Genomic DNA, 20,413 nt, shown 5'->3' on the forward strand with positions numbered 1-20,413 from the left:
AATGCAAAGTTTTCAAGGTTAAAAAATTATGAAGAGGTTTGTTTTCACTCAAGCAAGCCCTAGGATACATTTTCTGAAATGTTATCTGGCAGCTGCTTGCATTTTTGCTGTCTTTCAAGTTAAGGTGACATTTGTATTGGTCTGGAATTTTTATCTCTTTACTAAGTAACTGATTTCCGAATTGCATGTTTAATAACTTGACTCATTATGTTGTGTAAAGATCTGTGGTGTTACAAGGAGAGCTGTGGAAAAACAACACATTTGTGCTTTATTGTTTTTCTTTTTTTAAACACAAGGTCTCACTCTGTCACCCAGGCTGAAGTGCAGTGGCACAACCATGGCTCACTGCAGCCTCAAACTCCTGGGCTCAAGGGATCATCCCACCTCAGCCTCTTGAGTAGCTGGGACCACAGGTGTGCACCACCATGCCCAGCCTATTTCTTCTTCTTCTTTTTCTTAGAGATGGGGTTTTGCTATGCTGCCCAGGCTTTTATTGTTTTCCTTACAAAATCAACTTTATTTGTTTAATTGGGGGGGATGGGGAGTGTTGTAGAGGCTCTACTTGGCCAAAGCTAAAATCTGTTCTCTTTTCCATCCAAGAAGGCTAGCTGAAGCTGACATGACTTCTGGGAAGTGCCTTGCAGCTGACCTCTGGGCATGCTCCATGCCAAAGTGTTATCATGAGAAATCAGTCCAACAGGAGTTAGATTTGAATCCTCTAGAAGGATTAAGGCAGGGGAAAAGTATCTGGACAGTATCCCCTTATTTGGAATTAATAAACTAAATTTTTACAGCTTAACTCTCTCTGTAGTTAGGAGAGATGAGATGCGTGTAACAATTAACAGTTACTCATTCTTCCTAAAACAACTGTATTATCAGTTTCACTGGCTTCACCCCAGTGTTTTGAGCCTCATATGTGGTAGTACATTTTAGAATCACCATCCCAGCCCCCAGCAGAGTGCTAAACACATCTTTGGAATTCTGAAAAATGTTCATGGTTATAATTTATCCTTAGGTACCAGTGCCATGCCAAGAGCTTTCTGTCCAAATACAATTCTTACTTTAATCATTCATTCGGTTCATTTAAATATTTTATCTGTCATCCTGTTTTTGTTGTTGGACTTGAAGAAATGAGATTCTATATCCAAAAATGCCTTTTTATGCTATAAAAAGGCAAAGGAGCACCAGTGTCTCTGTGAGTGGCTTGTACATAACCTTAAAACCACCACTGACTCCAGATCTTTTTGTTAAGCACTTGCCAAAGTCTTCTGTAGGCGGTAAAAGGATTAAGGCATGCATTTCTGAGGCTGGATATAAATAAATTGTAAGTTTCCTTTTTCTTCTTCTTAAATTTGAAAATCATATTTTTTGTGATCCAAGCCATTGATTAAAATGCTGATGGGGCAGAATTTTGTAGCAGGCTACTAGACACCCCCTCCTAGGATAGCTGCAATCCATGCAGTCATTACACAAGGAAAATATGACAGGAAAAGTAATTTGAAATCAAATCACAGAATGTCTAGAATGTCATGTTAAGGAGTTTAGACTAATATTATTCTCTGGTCACTAAGGAGTACATAATACCATACTCTTGAGTAGGGCAGTGACGTGATTGTTTCAGAAACAAACTAGAGCAGTGTAGAAGATAGGAAGATGAGAGGTTAGAGCAACAGAGGCCACTTAGTAGGCTAGTATAACAGACAAGTACTGATGAGGGTACTTAGAGATCCACATAGAGGTAGCGAAAGTTACAAACCAAATCTACAGGGGCCAAACAAATAACACAAATGAGTTAGCAGGCCACATGAAGAGTACATGTCCCATCTAAGGGGCAGCCTGTGCTCAGCTTCAGCAGTTGTTGCCATACAGGGATGTAGGAACATTGCTACCACATCTTTAGGCTTTTCAAAAGAAGCGTGAAATTTAGATTGTATGTAAAACCTCTTCAGATTAAAATGTTGGCTTCATTTTTCAAAAATCCTAGACAGCCAAAACACATATGCAGCCAGATGTAGTTAATAACATGTGAGCTTCACAACCTCTAGCTTTTAGCTTCTGATTGTGAATTGTTGTTGTGTGGTATAGTAAGAAAAAGGCCTGAACTCTGGGGCCACAGAAAGATCTGGATTTGAATCTTGGCTCATCCTGAGATCTTTTTTTTTTTTTTTTTTTTGAGACGGAGTCTCACTCATTGTCCAGGCTGGAGTGCAGTAGCATGATCTCAGCTCACTGCAACCTCTGCATCCCAGGTTCAAGCTATTCTCCTGCCTCAGCCTCCTGAGTAGCTGAGAATACCGGTGCGCACCACCACACCCAGCTAATTTTTGTGTTTTTAGTGAAGACAGAGTTTTGCCACGTTGGCCAGGCCAGTCTTGAACTCCTGACCTCAAGTGATCCGCCCACCTTGGCCTCCCAAAGTGCTGGAATTACAGACACTAACCACCAAGCCTGGCCTCATCCTGAGATCTGAAACAAATGTTTAACTGTCTGAACTTTTATTCTTCTACTCTAAAATGGTGATAACTAAAGGTGAAATTATTCATATAAAGCACCTAACATAGTGCCTGGCATATAGGAAGTGCACGAGTATTTGTTGAATGAAAGACAGAACATGAATTCAACTATAAATTGAATGTCTGCTTCACCAGTCACTGGATATACATTGACAAATAAAACAGACACAGTCCCTATGCTCACCAAGCTTAGCCCAGGTCCTCCAGCTGGCAAATGGCAAAACCCATGATGATGCATGTCAGCATCCTCCACTTTTGGGGTTGGAAGTCACAGGGCATACTTGATTATGTTGGTTTTTGTGGACTCTAATATTTTCATTTAGGGCAAGGACTTTGTAGCCTGAAGATAGGAATTAGAATACTTTTGGTAAGATACAGCCTAATAAAATAATTGAGAAAAGAATGAAAAATGCAAAACTCATGACTCGTGAATAACAAAAGCAAAGATTTTAATAACTATGTGTCCCTAAAAAGAACTTTATGAATAGATTATTATTCTAGTTTAATTTTGCTTAGGTGGCACTGTTTCCTTTGTATTAGCCAGCATTGTTAGCATTTTTGAGAAGTCATAGATTTGATGGGGATTTGTGGAGGAGCTGCTGAATTACAGAAGAAATTATTATGGCAGAAAATCAATTATGTGGTGCTATAAATACTTGCTTCAGTAACTCAGCAAATTCCCTTTATGTCCAAAGTGCAAGCATTTTGTACCTAACTCAAAAGGTCTGTTTTTAATTTCTGCAGCTTTGCAGTTGTTCCTCTTTGTCACTGATAGATTTTTACATGACAAGAGAGACATAAAGATAAAGAGGGGTCACTTTCAGAGGGAGTTTTAAGTGTTCGGGAGATGAAAGCATGGGATTAACCCTCAGTCATAGGCATGTTTCAGTACTGGTAGCAGGAGATTACCTGGAAGAAGTCAGAGAACCACCTGGAATGACTGTGGAGTTAGCTGGTTTTATTATACTCTTGGGTGACATTTCCAGCTAATAAAATTAGAATTAAAATTATAATCTTAGAAGCAAGCCTCTGGGAAATATGTAATTAACCTTTTGGAATTTAACAAGCATTGTGTATACCTCCAGTACCTATATTTAAGATGCTTTAACATAGCATTTGAATTGATGCCAAGATGTGCAAGACATGGTCTCTGCCCTCAAAGGCTATTAAGAGAGAGACTATATGTACACAGATTTTTTTTAATTATTTAGGTTTAATTCATGAAAACCTAGGCAATACCATTCAGACCATAGGCATGGGCAAGGACTTCATGACCAAAACACCAAAAGCAATGGCAACAAAAGCCAAAATAGACAAATGGGTTCTAATTAAACTAAAGAGATTCTGCACGGCAAAAGAAACTACCATCAGAGTGAATGGGCAACCTACAGAATGGGAGAAAATTTTTGCAATCTGCTCATCTGACAAAGGACTAATATCCAGAATCTACAAAGAACTTAAACAAATTTACGAGAAAAAAACAACGCTATCAAAAAGTGTGCAAAGGATATGAACAGACACTTCTCAAAAGAAGACATTATGCAGCCAACAGACACATGAAAAAATGCTCATTATCATTGGTCATCAGAGAAATGCAAATCAAAACCACAATGAGATACCATCTCACGCCAGTTAGAATGGCAGTCATTAAAAAGTCAGGAAACAACAGATGCTGGAGCGGATGTGGAGAAATAGGAACGCTTTTACACTGTTGGTGGGGGTGTAAATGAGTTCAACCATTGTGGAAGACAGTGTGGTGATTCCTCAAGGATCTAGAACTGGAAATACCATTTGACCCAGTCATCCCATTACTGGGTATATACCCAAAGGATTGTAAATCATGCTACTATAATAAACATGCACACGTATGTTTATTGTGGCACTATTCACAATAGCAAAACTTGGAACCAACCCAAATGTCCATCAATGATAGATTGGATTAAGAAAATGTGGCACATAAACACCATGGAATACTGTGCAGCCATAAAAAAGGATGAGTTCATGTCATTTGCAGGGACATGGATGAAGCTGGAAACCATCATTCTCAGCAAACTATCGCAAGAGCAGAAAACCAAACACTGCATGTTCTCACTCATAGGTGGGGATTGAACAGTGAAAACAGTTGGACACAGGGTGGGGAACATCACACACTGGGGCCTGTCGGGGAGTTGGAGGCTGGGGTAGGGATAGCATTAGGAGAAATACCTAATGTAAATGACGAGTTGATGGGTGCAGCAAACCAACATGGCACATGTATACCTGGGTAACAAACCTGCACATTGTGCACATGTACCCTAGAACTTAAAGTATAATTTTAAAAAATTATTTAAGTTTAATTAGTGATTTAGTATTTAGTTTTTAAAACCTAATTGTTGGCATTTTAAAAATATTATCTCTTAATGAGCATACAAAAATAGGAACAACATAGGAACTTACTTCATATAATACATTTCCTTATAAAACGGTAGAGTATTATTTATTTTTTAAAAACTCTACCTTGATCATCTTTGTTGTCATAGAAATACTGATACTTTGTATTGTTATTATGGCTGCTATTTTATCTTGTATCAAGCCTAAGAAAGGCTGTAGCATAGCATTTCAGCACATTCTAGAGCAAAAAATAGTCCTAAATGTAATACAAAATAGAATGAAATAATTGTTAAAAAAGTATAAACAAAGTTCTAGGCCAGGCATGGTGGCTCACGCCTGTAATCCTAGCACTTTGGGAGGCCAAGGTGGGTAGATTGCTCGAGGTCCAGGAGTTTGAGAGCAGCCTGGCCAACATGGTGAAACCCTGTCTTTACTAACAGTACAAAATTTAGCTGGGGATGGTGGTGGGCGCCTGTAATCCCAGCTACTCAGGAGGCTGAGGCAGTAGAATTGCTTGAACCAAGGAGGCAGAGGTTGCAGTGAGCCAAGATCACCCCACTGCACTCTAGCCTGGGTAACAGAGCAAGACTCCATCTCAAAACAACAACAAAGTTCTACTTAAGATAGTGTCATAGTCTGCTCAGGCTGCCATATCGAAATACCACAGAGTGGGTATTTTAACAACAGAAATTTATTTTCTCAAGATCAAAGTTCCAGCCAATTCACTTTCTGGGAATGGCTTTCTTTCTGGGTTGCAGATGGCTGCCTTATCACTGTCATGTGGCCTTTCTTCAGAACATGGGGCAGTGGGGAGAGAGGGAGAGAGAGAGCAAGAGCAAGAACAAGCTCTCTATCTCAGGATACTAATCCTGTTGGATCAGGGCCTCACCCTTATGACCTCATATAACCTTAATTACTTCCTTACTACAAATATGGGCACACTGGATGGAGATAGGGTTTCAACATATGAATTTAAGGGGGACACAAACATTCAGTTTATAACACATAGTAAATAAAGAGAGAGCAAAGAGGGAGGGCATTTTGAAAGAGGTAGCATCTGAATAGGCCCTTGGAGAATGGATTTTAACCATTAGAGATTGGAAGGAGGGATTCCAAGTAGATGAAACAGCTTGACCAATGTCATGGCAGGGAGAAAGCAAAGAGTATGTTTAGTACACAAAGCATTCAGCTCGTTCAGCTGTGGGATACAGCCTACAGGGGTGAATAGTATTCAGAAAGTTGAGAAAGGGAGGATGTGACCAGATTGTTTAATACCTTATAAAACATCTGATGCTGGCTTCAGCACTGCTCTATCTAGCTGTTTGACCTTTTGCTATGTTTCTTTTCTTCTGTTTATCTTGGCATTCCCATGTATTAGTGAAAAAAAAATCTCTGAGGTTTATTCTAACTCAGTGAGTCTACTCTTAATAACAAGTTAAGTGATTTAAGTTTAACAAGTGTTATGTGTTTGTATGTGCCTGCATACTTTCACATTTGTGTCTCACACCAGCAGATGTGCAGCTTCTGCAAATTTTTTATAATAGGCAGAAAAATCTATTTTGGCTTCCCAAGTTGAATTTCAATTTCTCCCACCCCTCCATGAATTGGGAAGCTTATTCAGCATATTCCAAGCACCCAAACTGGACCTTGCAGGGAGGATTGACCAGGCAAATAGAGAAGATATATGGCTTCCCCTGCCTTGTTCCACACTCTTTTTTCCACTTCACTGGCCCTGTTATTTTCTCCTGCTTTTGACTTCATTTCCCTCATAACTGGTCTTTCTACCCTGTTATGGAAACTTAATCCCAAAGCCTTCTTTCATATTCGGTTATGGACAATTAGGTAAAGGCATCCTCAAGCCTGCAGTAACATTTGCTTTGTATTAGGAAGTAGGCCTTAAACTATACAAATGAAACATAAATAGCAAACCACTAGATATTAATAAAAAGAGGAGCTAGTGGGTAGGAGGAAGGTGGATTTTATGGTGTTCCTAGAAGCCTTAGAAGTGAGAAATGATCCTCTGGAGCTTGAAAACCATCTTCAGTCCTAGAACAGTTTAATGTAATTTTATAGCTATTTATTCTTAGCACTGGATCTGTCTTGGTCATTTTTAGCTAGATGATTACTGCTGTTTCCTCATTTTCTAGAATTCTAGGCATAATTATTGGCTTACCCGTGCAAATACTTGGAGAACTTTGACCCAGTCTATATGATTTGATAGATAATTTTTCTTGGGAAATGGCCACTAGGTAAACAGCTTGTCTCTCATTCTAGAGGCTCAGTCTTAATGAATCTTTCCAAAATAAATACAGTCTAGAATTAAAGTTGAAGAGCTGTTTTTCTCAGTAACAGAGGCATATTTCTCCTCAATAAATAAATGTTCTTATAATCAGCTTACAATGCTGTTTGTCTTCCAATAATAAGTTGGTCTCCTTTCTCTTCATATAACATTTTAACTTTTTGTACTATTGGCTCTTCAAGGTTGATAGGTTAGTCTGCTTTTAACAGATGTACATGCAAGTCAAGAGGTGTTATTTTAATAATAGACTTAAGCTAGGAGCTTAGGTGACTCATCCAATAATATTCTGTAAGTCAGAGCCTCTTCAAGGCCCAACCCCATATTTACTGCTTTGTAGCCTCCGCTTTGTGTAGGCACCACCTCAGTGAATCACTCTGGCTGGCTGTCACTGATTCTCAGAAGACCACAGCATCAAAATAAAACCCTTAGAAAGTATAGGCACTGAAGTAACAGTTACAGTTTAAATGCACCCACAGTTGACTGTATCATGGAGGCAACCTACAATTTGAGTCTTTATTTGGTCATTGACAAGAGTCTTAAGCTTTTTAGTCAAAACGTCAGTGAAATTCGGAAAATTGGGCCCCTAAAATATATTGATTTTCTTGTTTATAGGAAATGCTTTTAAGACTTTGCTTTTTGTATCTCTGATAATTTTTTTAGGGGTCTCTGGAAAAGTTGAGTAGATAGAAACTAAGGAAAGAAGAGATGTACTATAAAACTGTAATTCAGTAGTACTGTGATTTCTGCCTTCATCTAGTAAGAAGTAGAAAATAGTATAAGGAATAAGTTTTTACTTAGATTGACTATTATGTACTTGGCAATAAAAATTCAAGTTAAAAATGACTTAGAATGAGAGCTTCCTAATTATGTTTTTTTTTCTAGATTCTCTTTGTCATTACAGTAGTCTCTAAGATAGAAATAATCTTATGCAGATTTAATGAGAGGATTTAAACTCTAAAGCTCAGTCACACAAGGAAAGAAATATGCTCTTTTTTTTTTTTTTTTTTTTTTTTTTTTTGAGACAAAGTCTTGCTCTTGTCTCCCAGACTGGAGTGTAATGACGCAATCTTGGCTCACTGCAGCCTCCATCTCTTGACAGACCACGGGTTCAAGCAATTCTCTTGCCTCAGCCTCCTGAGTAGCTGAGATTACAGGCGCCTGCCACCAGGCCCGGCTAATTTTTGTATTTTTAGTAGAGACGGGGTGTCACCATGTTGGCCAGGCTGGTCTCAAACTCCTGACCTCAGGTGATCTGCCTGCCTCAGCCTCCCAAAGTGCTGGGATTACAGGTGTGAGCCACCATGCCCAGCCAGAAATATGCTCTTTCAAGGGACTTACTTTTGTCTTTTCTTTAAATCCTAATATAGTGCTGAACTACTAAATGAAAGATCTTTGGAGCTAAATGATAGCCAGCTTTCTAGGTATATGCCACCTCACTGCCCATGCAGATCCCCAAAACTGCTTACTGTTCCTCTACCTAGGCAGGTACTTCTATTTTCCAGTTATCGATGACTGCCTATGTGGGTTTCCTGCTATTGTACCCTGACCTTGTGCAACTATGCTGCTGCCCCCACTATCCCTTGAGCCCCTGGCTGCTGCTTCTGTTTACTAAATACATATTAAGTGGATCTTCTTACCTTCATGTGGTAGAGCTGCCCTGAAATGAAGTTAGCACCATACACCATAATCTTCTTAGCTTTGTTTCCATAACATATCTTTTGAATTGTCAAACTGTGGTGAATGACTATAACCACCATTTGTGGTTGTGAACCAATATTTTTATGCCATACTAATCCATATGACTTTAAACCTTTGTGATGAACTACATAGAGCATTTTTTAGTAATTTTTTTTTTTTTTTTGAGACAGAGTCTCACTCTGTCGCCCAAGCTGGAGTGCAGTGGTGCTGTCTTGGCTCACTGCAACCTGCACGTCCCGGGTTCAAGCGATTCTCCTGCCTCAGCCTCCCGAGTAGCTGGGACTATGGGTGCGTGCCACCACGCCCAGCTAATTTTTTGTATTTTTGGTAGAGACAGGGTTTCACCATGTTAGCCAGGATGGTCTCCATCTCCTGACCTCATGATCCATGTCATATATGTATACATTTCAGAAATATAAAGATTACAGTTTATTACAAAAACAGAGGTGCCTGTTCTTCTTTTATGAGGTACTTTTCAGACACAACTATGTTGAACTCTTCAGAGGTTTCTTTTGGTTATTTGGCTGAGCATTTATTGTTATTATTTACTCGAACTCCTGCTCTCAAGTGATCTACTTGCCTCAGCCTCCCAAAGTGCTGGGATTACAGGTGTGAGCCATTGCACCCAGCCAAAAGTACATTTTTTCCATAGTACTGCCATTTTATATTCTTTCCAGCAGTGTATGAGTGTTCCAGTTCTTCCACATCCACGTCAGTGTTTGTCATTTTAGCCATTCTTATAGATATGAAGTAGTAGGTTATTGTGATTTTCATTTTCATTTCCCTAATGACTAATAATATTGAGTATCTTTGCATGTTCATATTTGCTATCAATATATCATCTCTGGTGAAATCTCTATTCACATATTTAGACTTTTTAATTTTTACCTATTTTTTTCTTCAGCCTTTAAGTCCAGGGGTACATGCAGGATGTGCAGGTTTGTCACATAGGTAAATGTATGCCATGGTAGTTTGCTGCACAGATCATGCCACCACCTAGGTATTAAGCCCAGCATCCATTAGGTATTCTTCCTGATGCTCTGACAGGCCCCAGTGTGTGTTGTTCTTCCCTGTGTGTCCATGTGTTCTCATCTTTCAGCTCCCGCCTATAAGTAAGAACATGCAGTGTTAGGTTTACTGTTTCTGTGTTAGTTTGCTGAGGTTAATAGCTTCCAACTCCATGTCCCTGCAAAGATCATGATCTCATTCCTTTTCATGGCTGCATAGTTTCCATGGTGTATATATACCACACTTTCTTTATTCAGTCTATCATTGATGAGTATTTGGGTTGATTCCATGTCTTTACTATTGTTAGTAGTGCTGCAGTGAACATATGCATGCATGTATCTTTATAATATAATGATTTACCTTCCTTTGGGCGTATACCCAGTAATGGGATTGTTGGGTCAAATGGTATTTCTGCCTTTAGATCTTTGAGGAATCACCACACTGTCTTTCACAAGGGTTGAACTAATTTACACTCCCACCAACAGTGTAAAAGTGTTCCTTTACTGTGCAACCTCACCAGCATCTGTTGTTTTTTTACTTTAATAATCGTCATCCTGGCTGGTCACGGTGGCTCATGCCTGTAATCCCAGCACTTTGGGAGGCTGAGGCGGGCGGTTCACGAGGTCAGGAGATCAAGACAATCCTGGCTAACACAGTGAAATCCCGTGTCTACTAAAAATACAATAAATTAGCTGAGCATGGTGGTGGGCACCTGTAGTCCCAGCTACTCAGGAGGCTAAGGCAGGAGAATGGCGTGAACCCAGGAGGCGGAGCTTGCAGTGAGCCGAGATCACGCCACTGCACTCCAGCCTGGGCGACAGAGTGAGACTCGTCTCAAAATAATAATAATAATCATCATCATCATCATCATCATCATCATCCTGTCTGGCGTGAGGTGTTATCTCATTGTGGGTTTGATTATCATTTCTCTAATGATCAGTGATGGTGAGCTTTTTTTTCATATGTTTGTTGGCCACATGTATGTCTTATTTTGAGAAGTGTCTGTTCATGTCCTTTGCCTACTTTTTAATGGGGTCTTTTTTTCTTGTAAGTTTACTTAAGTTCCTTGTAGACTCTGGATATTAGACCTTCGTCAGATGGATAGATTGCAAAAATTTTCTCCCATTCTGTAGGTTGTCTGTTCACTCTGATGGTAGTTTCTTTTGCTGTGCAGAAGCTCTTTAGTTTAATTAGATCCCATTTGTCAGTTTTGCTTTTGTTGCAATTGCTTTTGGCGTTTTCATTATGAAATCTTTGCCCATGCCTATATCCTGAAAAGTATTGCCTAGATTTTCTTCTAGGGTTTTTGATAGTTTTGCATTTTACATTTAAGTCTTTAATCCATCTTGAGTTACTTTTTTTTTTTTTTTTTTGAGACGGATTCTCACTCTGCTGGCAGGCTGGAGTGCAGTGGCGCGATCTCGGCTCGCTGCAACCTCCACCTCCTGGGTTCAAGCGATTCTCCTGCCTCAGCCTCCCAAGTAGCTGGGACTACAGGTGTGCGCCACCACACCCAGCTAATTTTTGTATTTTTAGTAGAGACGGGGTTTTACCATGTTGGCCAGGATAGTCTCAATCTCCTGACCTCGTGCTCCACCCACCTCAGCCTCCCAAAGTGCTGGGATTACAGGCATGAGCCACTGTGCCTGGCCAGATTAATTTTTGTATAAGGTGTAGGGAAGAGGTCCAGTTTCAATTTTCTGCATATAGCTATTAGCACCATTTATTAATTGGGAATCCCTTCCCCATTGCTTGTTCTGTCAGGTTTGTCAACGATCAGATGGTTGTAGGTTTCCGGTCTTATTTCTGAGTTCTGTATTCTATTCCACTGGTCTACATATTTGTTTTGGTACCAATACCATGCTCTTTGGGCTCCTGTAGCCTTGTAGTATAGTCCGAAGTCAGGTAGCATGATGCCTCCATCTTTGTTCTTTTTGCTTAGTATCGTCTTAGCTATTCAGGCTCTTTTTTGGTTCCATGTGAATTTTAATATAGTATTTTCTAAATCTGTGAAGAATGTCAATGGTAGTTTAATGGGAATAGCATTGAATCTATAAATTACTTTGGGCAGTATGGCCATTTTCACAATATTGATTCTTCAAATACATGAGCATGGAATGTTTTTCCATTTGTTTGTGTCCTCTCTGATTTTTTTGAGCTGTGGTTTGTGGTTCTCTTTGAAGAGGTCCTTCACTTGCCTTGTTAGCTTTATTCCTAGGTATTTTACTGTTTTTGTAGCAATTGTGAATGAGAGTTCATTCATGATTTGGCTCTCTGCTTGCCTGTTGTTGGTATATAGGAATGCTACTGATTTTTGCACATTGATTTTTGTATGCTGAGACTTCGCTGAAGTTGCTTATCAGCTTAAGAAGCTTTTGGGCTGAGACAGTGGGGTTTTCTAGATATAGGACCATGCCATCAGCAAACAAAGATAATTTGACTTCCTCTCTTTCTATCTGAATACTCTTTATTTCTCTCTCTTGCCTGATTGCCCTGGGCCAGAACTTCTAATACTGTGTTGAATAGGAGTTGTGAGAGAGGGCATCTTTGTCTTGTTCCGGTTTTCAAAGGGAATGCTTCCAGTTTTTGCCTATTCAGTACAATATTGGCTGTGGGTTTGTTATATATGGCTCTCATTATTATGAGGTATGTTCCTTCAATACCTAGTTAATATTGACAGTTTTTAACATGAAGAGATATTGAATTTTATCAAAGGCCTTTTCTGCACCTATTGAGATAATCATGTGTTTTTTGTCTTTAGTTCTGTTTATGTGATAAATCACATTTATTGATCTGCATATGTTGAACCGTGACTAGCCTGGCCAACATGGCGAAACCCTGTCTCTACTAAAAATACAAAAATTAGCCAGGCATGGTGGCATGAACCCATAATCCCAGCTACTCGGGAGGCTGAGGCACGAGAACCACTTGAACCCAGGAAGCAGAGGTTACAGTGAGTTGAGATCGTGCCACTGCACTCCAGCCTGAGTAACTGAGCACGACTCTGTCTCCAAAAAAAAACAAAAACAAAAAAAACCACATTTCCAGTGAACTCTTAGGGATAGATTTTTTGGGAGGGTTTGTTTCTAAACTTAGATTTAAGAATAATTTAATAGTGAATCAAATATGTTTTAAAATTTATGAGCTGATAAAGATATTAATTTTTAAAAACCAAACTAATTGGTTACCTGTGGTAGACACTAGAAAAATAACTTATTGCTTTTTTTTTTTTTTTTTTTTTGAGACAGAGTCTGGCTCTGTCACCCAGGCTGGAGTGCAGTGGCACCATCTCGGCTCACTGCAAGCTCCGCCTCCCAGGTTCACGCCATTCTCCTGCCTCAGCCTCCTGAGTAGCTGGGACTACAGGTGCCCGCCACCACGCCCTGCTAATTTTTTTGTATTTTTAGTAGAGACAGGGTTTCACTATGTTGGCCAGGATGGTCTCGAACTCCTGACCTCGTGATCCGCCCACCTCGGCCTCCCAAAGTGCTAGGATTACAGGCTTGAGCCACCGCGCCCAGCCTGCTTTTAAAATTGTTAAACGAAGGGACAGAATCAAATATTTATCCTGCTTTTCTAATACAGGCTATGCCTGCGGTTCACTAACAGTTGATAAGGGAAAGTTTCTCTTGATAGAAGTACTCTAACTAATGAGTGAGGAAGTAATGCTAGAATTAGAATATCACAATTTTACAACTTCTAATTATTAACAAATCTGGGCATTGACAATCAACATCCTCTAACATAACAAAAGGAGAGACAAACAGATGTGCCCCGTGAGTGCTACCCCTCAGGCTAGTACTGTCTGAAGTATTCTTGCCAAACAAGCCTGAATCTGATCAAGCTCTAGATTCAACTACTAATTTGTAGTAAAACACAGAGGACAAAAGAAATGTTTCAGATGTCACCACTGGGATGCAGTCAGACTGATGGAAACTTTCTAGGACAAATGATCCAGTTTCTTCAACAAATAAATTGCAAGTGGAAAAAGAAACTAGAATAAAATTGATGCCAGCAATATACAAACTAATGGTAATATATAGACCTTATTTGACCTTAATTCCTACTCGAGTTGAGCAAACTGATTGTAAAAATAACAGAAAAACAAAGACAAACTTTTTTTTAAATTTTTATTTATTTATTTTTTGTCTGTCACTCTGTCGCCCAGGCTGGAGTGCAGTGGCGCGATCTCGGCTCACTGCAAGCTCCACCTCCCGGGTTCACACCAGTCTCTTGCCTCAGCCTCCCGAGTAGCTGGGACTACAGGCGCCCGCCACCACACCGGGCTAATTTTTTTGTTGTTGTTGTATTTTTGTAGAGACGGGGTTTCACTGTGTTAGCCAGGATGGTCTCAATCTCCTGACCTCATGATCCACCCGCCTCGGCCTCCCAAAGTGCTGGGATTACAGGCGTGAGACACTGCGCCCCAACAACTTTTTTACATTTAAAAAACAATTGTAAATTTGAACAATGACTAGATATTTGATATTAAAGAATTTTTATTGATACATAAGTATACATTTTTATGGGGTACAAGTGATATTTTGATACATGTATACAGTGTGTAATGGTCAAATCAGGGTAATTAGAATATCCATCACCTCAAACATTTATCATTTCTTTGTGTTGGGAACATTTCAAATCTAGCTATTCTGAAATATACAATAAATTATTGTTAACTATAATCACCTACTGTGCTGTCAAACACTAGAACTTATTCCTTCTAAATGTATTTCTGTATCCATTTACCAACCTCTGTTTATTCCCCCTTCCCAGTAGCCCTTTCCAGCTTCTTGGAACCATCATCCTACTCTCTACTTCCATTAGATGAACTTTTTTTGCCCCCACATATGTGTGAAAATGTGGTATTTATCCTGTGCCTGGCTTACTTCATTTAACATAATGACCTCCAGTTCCATCCATGTTGCTGCAAATGACAGGATTTCATTCTTTTTTTATGGCTGAAAATTATTCCACTATGTATATATACCATGTTTCCTTTATCCACTCATCTGTTGATGGACACTTAGGTTTATTCCATATCATGGCCATTGTGAATAGCGCTATAATAAATGTAATCTCTTTGATATACTGGTTTTCTTCCTTTTGGATATATATCCAGCAGTGGTATGGTAGATCTACTATTAGTTTTTTAAGGAATCTCACTACTGTTTTTGCATAATGGCTGTACTCATTTACATTCCCATCAGCAGTGTACAAGCATTCTCCATTCTCTGTGTCCTTACCGGCGCCTGTTACTTTTTCTTTTTTTGATAATAGCCATTTTAACTGGGACAAGATAATATCTCCTCATGTTTTTCAATTTAATTGGAGCAAGATAATATCTCCTTGTGTTTTTTAATTTTTAATTTTTGTGGGTACATAGTAGGTGTATATATTTATGGGGTACATGAAATGTTTTGATACAAGCATGCATTATGTAATAATCACTTTATGGAAAATGGGGTATCCATCCCCGCAAGCATTTATCCTTTGTGTTACAAACCAATTATATACTCTTTTAGTTATTTTAAAATGTACAATTAAACCATTAATTACTGTAGTCACCCTGTTGTGCTATCAAATACTACGTCTTATTCTATTTTTTGGTACCCATCTCATAATGGTTTTGATTTACATTTCCCTGATGTTTAGTGAGGCTGAGCATTTTTTAATATGCTTGTTGACCATTTTTATGCCTTCTTTTAAGAAATGTCTGCTCAATAATTTGCCTTTTTTTTTTTTTTTTTTTTTGCTATTGAGTTGCTTGCATTCCTTATATACTCTGGTTATTAATAATCCCTTGTTGGATGGATGGATAGTTTGTAAATATTTTCTCCCATTTTGTAGGTTGTCTCTTTAGTTTGCTGATTGTTTCCTTTGCTATGGAGAAGCTTTTTAACTTGATGTAATCCCATTTGTCTATTTTTGCTTTTGTTGCTTGTGCTTTTTGAGGTCTTGCCCAAGAAATCTTTGCCCAGACCAATGTCCTGCAGCATTTCCCCAATATTTTCTTCTAGTAGTTTCATAGTTTCAGGTCTTACATTGAAGTCTTTAATTCATTTTGATTTGATTTTTGTATATGGTGAGAGATGGAGGTCTAGTCTCATTTTCCTGCATGTGGATATCCAGTTTTCCCAATACCATTTATTGAAGAGACTATTATTTCCCCAGTATCTGTTCTTGGCACCTTTATGGAAAATCAGCTGGCTATGCATACATAGATTTATTTATGGGTTCCCTATTCTGTTTTTTTAGTCAACAAGTCTGTTTTTATGGCAGTACCATGCTGTTTTGGCTACTATAGCCTTATAGTGTATTTTGAAGTCAGATAGTGTGATGCTTCCAGCTTTGTTTTTTTTTCCTCAGGATTGCTTTGGCTATTCAGGGTCTTATGTGATTCCATATGAATTTTAAGATTGTTTAGGCTAGGACTTCCTGATAATAAAGAATTATTGTTAATTTTTTAAAATAGTGGATTTGCAAAATATCTGCATGAAATAATTTATTAGAAAAATAACCAATATGCAATAACCCCAAAATGCTTATTGGTATAGATAACAGTGAGAATTACCACATTTACTGGGACCCGTGTCAAGTACTTCCAGGCCCTACTAAATGGTACTGAAACCAATAATCAATAGTTGGCAGTTGAAATATATGATGATATTTATGCATCAGTGTTTATAATAGCAAACAGTTGGAAATAATACACATGTCTATTAACAGAAACAAGAAAATGCTGTATATTCGTACCATGGAATTCCATACAATAGTTAAATTGTGCAGTAGTTGAAAAACAAGACTCTATAAGCCAAACTGGCTGGGTTCAAATCCCATCTCTGGCTCTGTCACTCTCTATCAGTGTTCCCTTGAGCAAATTACTTCTTTTTGCCTCAATTTCACCACCCCCCCACCCCCAGCTTTTTTTTTTTTTTTTTGAGACAGTTTTGCTGTGTCATCCAGGTTGGAGTGCAGTGGCACAATGTTGGCTCACTGCAACCTCCGCCTCCCAGGTTCAAGCAATTCTCCTGCCTCAGCCTCCCAAGTAGGTGGGATTACAGGCGTGTGCCACCACACCCAGCTAATTTTTGTATTTTTAGTAGAGACAGGGTTTCACCATGTTGACGAGGCTGGTCTTGAACTCCTGACCTCTGGTGATCCGCACACCTCAGCCTTCCAAAGTACTAGAATTACAGGCATGAGCCACTGCGCACGGCTATTTCCTCATTTTTAAACAGGAGAAATAATGGTACTTATCTCAGTGGGTCATAAGATTGTTGTGAGGACTAACTGAATCAGTAAATATACTGAGAATGTATTATACTCAGTACAGGTTGGTTATAATAATTTTTTCTTATTTTAAATATTTTTTACAGAGATATTTCTAGTTGTCAGATAATTCTCATTACCTGAATAAATCTAACAACATAATGCATGAAAAACCAAGTTGCAGAATGAAACACAACATTGTACTACTTGTATAAAGTTGTCCGGCCTAGGCATCATAGTGAGACCCCCATCTCTACAAAAACTTTGTTTAATAATTAGCCAGGCATGGTAATGCACGCCTGTAGTCTCAGCTACTCAGGAGGCTGAGGTGGGAGGATCACTTGAGCCCCAGAGGCTGAGACTGCAGTGAACCAAGTTTGTGCCAACTGCACTGTAGCCTGGGCAACAGGTGAGACCCTGTCTCAAAAAAATAAATAAATAAAAACTGGCTAAAAATGGGAGGATTGGGAGAATTTAGATCATATCTTATATTTTTGAGACCACCAAACCCAGGCAAAGGACTTGACAACAGTCTTGCATTTGATGTCCACAAATTTCTGGACCACAAAGAAAGAAATTGATTTATCTTCTGAACTCTTAATATTTACTAAACAACTTAAGACACAGAATCATTAGAAGGCTAAGTGGTTTAAAAACAGAGTTCAGCTGGGCCTGGTGGCTCATGGCTTTAATCCTAGAACTTTGGGTGGCCAAGGCGGGAGGATCATTTGAGCTCAGGAATTTGATACCAGCCTAGGCAACAAAGTGAGGCCCCATCTCTACAAAAAATACAGAAATTAACCAGGCATGGTGGTGTGTGCCTGTGGTCCCAGTTACATGGGAGGCTGAGGCAAGAGGATTGCTTGAGCCCAGGAGATCAAGACTGCAGTGAGCCTTGTTTGTGCCACTACACTCCAGCCTGGGTCACAAGGCGAGACTATGTCTTGAAAAAAAAGGACTTAAATCCTATCATCCCAACTATTGACATTTACAGAACCTGGCACATCAAGTGAATACTGGACAATGCTGGTGGATGAATATACCTCTCGTGCAGAAATTGTATGCCTCGATCTTCTGAGCAATCTAGAAGGGGTATAGACTATTCTGAGTTTAAGGATACTTGTACTGTTCAATCTGAGTATCAGGTAGTAAAACAGGAAAAACTATAGAAGATGCTTATAGTAATCCCATTTAACTAAATGGATTACTCACTATTCTGTAAATCCCACTAACTAATGAGCATAATATCCTAAATACTCATTGCTTATAGGCCATTCTCTTTCTGCTCCTGCTGAGTTGTATGTTTACATAAGCCAGTTGTGTTTTGTCCTGATTAACTATATAGTTTTGTTAGATATCACATAAATAGATGAAATATGAGTTATATACATGAAAAGCATCAATAAGGGATAGAATAAAACCTGCAATATAACTTATGTATTCTTTATGGACATACACAGGTAAAAAACAAAATGGGAATGATAATATCTAATTCATGATCATGGTTAGGTTACCTCTAGGATAGGAGAGAAATAGAATCAGGAGAAGTATACAGTGGACTTGTATGTATTGTATGTCCTTTCTTTAAAAAAATTAAAAAAAGAGGGAGGGACAAAGCAAATATGTTTAAGATTTGATAAAGCCAGGTTTTGGATACACATTTTTTCTATTCCTATCTTCCTTTTGTTTGTCTCTCAAGACTAAGCAAAAGAAAGACTCCCTATTTCATCAGAAAATGCTCTAAAATTAATTATTAAAGTGATTTAATATCTGGACTTGGTCAGGCCAGAGCAGAATCACAGGAGGACTTGCTAGCACCATCCCTGAATTGTGCAGTTAGTTAGGTACACTTATATTCTAGGGACCAAAACTAGATAGGAAATCTCCAGCAATTTAGACAATGAATCTCTGCATTATTCTTTAAGACCATTACGTGTTTATGGAAAAGTCCTGCCAGCTAGCCTTCTTTCCTGAAATCTGGTTTTCCCTGAGCTCCCAAACTAGAGCCTTGAGCGTGGGGAACTAACGTGTCTAGCCAGACAGGCCTTCAACAGGCCCCTCATGCTGATATCTTAACCTTTCCCTTGACCATCTCATCTCTCAGATGATTTGCATCCTTTATTTGGATTTGAATCTGGCCTGCTGGTTGGCGAGCCCCATGAGTTTATTCTTCATATCCTGTCCCATGCTGGGTTTCCTTTGAAAGCTTTGTGGAAAATGAATGGCATTGCTTAATCTAGTACCTTCAAGGGCTATTTTTTCTAGATAAAGAAGGAAGTCAACACATTCTTAAACGTCTCATAAAATTGCATGGCACAATATCACTTGTTTCTTTAGGACAGAATCATAAAAATTATTATGAAATGTAAATATTGTTGCCAGAATTGAAGAGAATGAAAGAGAGATGTGATTTGACAGAAGCATTCCCAACCAGCACCACCACTCTCACACCCTCAGTATGAGTTAAATCTCATCTTTGTGCAATATTAAAAGATTATGATGCTAGTATACAGACCAATTTGTAAAACCATCTTGTCTTGGGAAAGTTTTTTCTTCAAACCAGCGAAATTATTAGAATCAATAAAATAAAATAAACACAAAATAATAAAGAAAAAAATTTTTAAATAAATTATTACAATCAGAAGATAGTTTTTTTGTTTTTTTTTTTGAGACAGAGTCTCGCTCTGTTGCCCAGGCTGGAGTGCAGTGGCGCAATCTCGGCTCACTGCAAGCTCCGCCTCTCGGGTTCACTCCATTCTCCTGCCTCAGCCTCTCCGAGTAGCTGGGACTACAGGCGCCTGCCACCACGCCCGGCTAATTTTTTGTATTTTTAGTAGAAACAGGGTTTCACCGTGGTCTCGATCTCCTGACCTCGTGATCCGCCCGCCTCGGCCTCCCAAAGTGCTGGGATTACAAGCGTGAGCCACTGCGCCCGGCCCAGAAGATAGTTTTATCCAAGATGCTTATTTTCTCTGTTTACTAAAACTACTGCTACTGTCCCAGGTTATACTGAATTTGAAACCCTAAAGTCTCATTACATCTTTCCCTACATAATTATATTACAGGTTTGTTTTGTAAAATATCTTCATTTTGTATCTTACAGAAACAACATAGAGTAACGGAAAGCTTTATTTCTGTTCCCATCTGTTCTACTCATCTTACCATATGACCCTGAACAGTTCTCTTTCTTTATAGATTCTCTCAAATGTACAGTGAACACCTGAAATATTTACCTTACCACCCGTTTTCTAGC

General features: G+C 38.9%; 1 protein-coding gene and 1 long non-coding RNA gene across 5 annotated transcripts in view; one reads left to right on the plus strand and one right to left on the minus strand.

Annotated features, from left to right (window-relative positions):
- SBF2 (SET binding factor 2) overlaps nucleotides 1-20,413 on the plus strand; it is a 513,021-nt gene that overhangs the window by 407,476 nt on the left and 85,132 nt on the right. The window lies entirely within an intron of this gene.
- Nucleotides 1-20,413, minus strand: part of LOC116476526 (uncharacterized) — a 91,199-nt gene that overhangs the window by 47,678 nt on the left and 23,108 nt on the right. The gene's annotated exons all lie outside the window — the stretch shown is intronic.

Source organism: Hylobates moloch, unplaced genomic scaffold, assembly GCF_009828535.3.
Source record: "Hylobates moloch isolate HMO894 unplaced genomic scaffold, HMol_V3 SCAFFOLD_11, whole genome shotgun sequence".
Classification (NCBI taxonomy): Eukaryota; Metazoa; Chordata; class Mammalia; order Primates; family Hylobatidae; genus Hylobates; species Hylobates moloch.